This window comes from Crocuta crocuta, unplaced genomic scaffold (assembly GCF_008692635.1).
Source record: "Crocuta crocuta isolate KB4526 unplaced genomic scaffold, BGI_CrCroc_1.0 scaffold750, whole genome shotgun sequence".
NCBI lineage: Eukaryota > Metazoa > Chordata > Mammalia > Carnivora > Hyaenidae > Crocuta > Crocuta crocuta.
This window is the reverse complement of record NW_027529191.1, coordinates 1,004,686-1,007,898: the sequence shown is the minus strand read 5'-3', so window position 1 is coordinate 1,007,898 and position 3,213 is coordinate 1,004,686.

Genomic DNA, 3,213 nt, shown 5'->3' with positions numbered 1-3,213 from the left:
AGTGGAGGCCCCCCCCCCCCCCGACCCCCGCCCCTTGCTGCTGGGCAAAGTCACTCTGCCACATTCGCCTCCGCTCCTGTCCTCACTCTTGTGAGGTCATGTCACGCCTCCCGGAACAGGGACGTGTCGCACACAAGCACAGCACAGTTACTGCACGCGGCACGACGTCCCCTCACACCCACGTCCAAGTTCCAGCCGAGCTGAACACTCTCCCTCATCCGACACCCTGGGGGATGCAGCCGGCTCGGGGTCTGACGGCCGTCTTCCTGCGCGGTCCTGGGCCGCCCTCTGCCCCCTGGGCAGGGGCAGAAGTGAAGCGTCCAGGGCGGTGGGTTTGCTGACTCTGCCCGGGTTGGCTCGGCCTGGAGGCCACGTCCCAACGGCTCAGGTGCTCTGAGCGATGGCCCGTGCGCCCCTGCAGCTCCCTTCCGAGAGCACACGTGTCCCCCCGTGATTGGTCCTGGTGCTCTGTCACCCTCTGTCACTTCCAAACTCTCTGCAGGGACCACCCGTAAGCCTGAGGGTTCCCTTCACATGTGACATGTCAGTGAACTACCTCCTTTGCCTGCATCTGTGCTGGTAAAGTTCCAGAAACACCCTCCCGTAATAGACCAAGTTCCCCAAGTATAACATTGGGGCAGAGGCCGGGTGATCGTTGGTAAAGCCAAACTCTGTGTCCCCAGGCGTCAAGGCCACCAGAGCCCCCGGCCAACTGGCGCTGTCTGAGATCTCACAGGTCACCGCTGGCCAGCCTGATGGAGCGCCAGGGACAGGAGGGAGGGTCTCCCTCAGGCGGCAGGTGCAGCTTGATCAAAGGCCCTGCCCGAGGACCTAATGAGGTTGACGCAGAAGGTGGCGCATCGGAGAGCCACTGTAGTGACTTAGGTCTGTCATCTTATCACCAGAAAGCCACTTCCTCTGAGGAGCCACGTGGCTGGGACTGTTACAACATTTTGGGACGCAGTGTAGCAATCACATCCTAGACCCTATAAAATTCAAATTTTTGGCCCAATAATTCCAGAAGCCTACCCTAAAATACCAAACAATTGCAATTATAGGTGCACTGAAATAAATGAAAATAACCTAGAAGTCCTATTTTGGAGAAACGGTTGAACAATTTATGATAAGTGCACTTTTTAGGACACCGCGGAGCGGCTGAACGTGGCTGACAGAGGCTCACGAGTGAGGCGTTTGTGATGCTGTAAGTGGGTAGTACAGGGAGCGGCTGGCCGCACCAGCTGGGGTCTGTCAAGGTGACCCTGGTGAGCCGCACCCCTACTCAGTGGTGGGGAGGGGCAGCCTCAGGGAGGGATGCGGAGGGGGACCCTGCGAGGTGAGGGAGAGCAAGTGCCCGGATTCAGGGTAAGGACGGGAAAGCCTGGAGGCCTGGAGGCAAAGCAGGAGAGTAGGGAGAGCTGTGGAGAGGGCCCTTCCTTCTCCGCCTCCTTTGTCTAAAGCGGGCCTGCTGAAGGGGCTTTTCCCTACAAACACCAAACAAAAATTTAAGTAAATTAATAATAAGCCTGAGTCTGGTGAGGATCCTGGAAGGTTCTGGAGCTCTGGAAGGTGTCTGCACCACAGAACGCAGGGCAGAGGGGGAGGAGCTGGAGAGGCGGCTGGAGGAGAAGCAGCCCGCAGGCCGGGCCCCTGGGGACCCCCCAGGCCCCAGACGGAGCCCAGACTCCTGCTCAGTCCCCGCCTGGACGCCCACTGTCCATTCCCCACCCTCGGGGACATTAGGAACCCCCGGCCCAAAGCGCAGTGGATGCACGGTGTTCCGGGCTCCCTCGATCCCCCCTTACCTCCAGGGTCCCTGGCAACAGGCATTCAACACAGCAGAGCGGAGGTGGGGGTTGGGGGCGGTTGGGGCCAGGGTCTCCCCAGTAAGATTTAAAATACATGTGAAAGGGGAAAATCCAGCTTTTATACTTTGTCTTTATATTTCAATCACCACGACACCCAAATACGTTATGGGTCACTGTACAGACTCTGAACAAAATGGAAAAACAACATAAACTCCAGCACGAAGCCAGCACTCACGCAGGTAAAACGACCTCTTTGCAAACTGACAAAGCAGACGTGTCCCCCACAACACACACTCCTGTCCCCCATCCAGGGCCCGAGCCTGGATGAGGCGGCCGGAGGGGACCTGGGCCGTGCGGCGGCCTCCAGAGCACGCTGGGACCCCGTCCTGCACAGCAGAGTCCTCTCTGGCCGCCGGCCCGGCCGTCCTGAGCCCGCCGCCCTCCACTCCTGCTCTACCCTGCTCGCCGCTGTCTTCCCGCGATCCTGCTCATGCCTGACGTCGCCTCAAATCCCGTTTTGAGCGAGACAACGTCAGAAAACAACGGAAGATAAACATTGCGGGGGCGGGGGGGGAGCTACATTAGCTGCCTCTGCAAGGAAAACATTAAAAAGAGAAGGGGACACACATCCATTTAATGTGAGTTTCACAAGGCCCGGGAGCCCGAATAAGGACAGGAAGACGCAAGATGAGTGACAGGCTGAGTCACGGGCACTGGGGGGCCGCGCTGAGCCCCCCGGCCTGGAGACGACAGGGTGAGCCTTCCCGCAGGGACGTGGTGGGCACCTCCCTGCGGGGCTGACCTGCTGGGGGGGCAGAGTCCTTCCTGAAACTGCTGTCCCCAAATTTCTCCAGCTTAAAGTACTCAATATGCCAGGGCGCCTGGGGGCTCAGTCGGTTGGGCATCCGACTTCGGCTCAGGTCATGATCTCACAGTTCGTGGGTTCGAGCCCCGCGTCGGGCTCTGTGCTGACAGCTCGGAGCCTGGAGCTGCTTCGGATTCTGTGTCTCCCTCTCTCTCTGACCCTCCCCTGCTCACTCTCTGTCTCTCTCGCTCTCTCTCAAATAAGTACACTTTTAAAAACTAATAAAAGTTTAAAAAAAATACTCTATGCCCAAGTGCCAGGTTCTGGGGTAGCAGGTTCTGAACCTCATCCTTATGCACAAACACAGGGGTGTGTGGGACGCGGTGAAAAAGACAGAACATTAATTTAACAGAAAACGGAAGGCCGAAGAGAACAGATGAGTCAGGGGAGGAGGAAGTACTTGTCGCTCTGCCCTTCGGGGTTCTGGGTTGGCGCCCCTGTAACACGACCGAGGGGCCGAGGCCGAGGAACGGGCAGAGCTGCCGTCCGCCTGGGAGACGCAGGGCAGGCGGCCCGGCCACAGGTGCCCGGAAACCGGGGCCC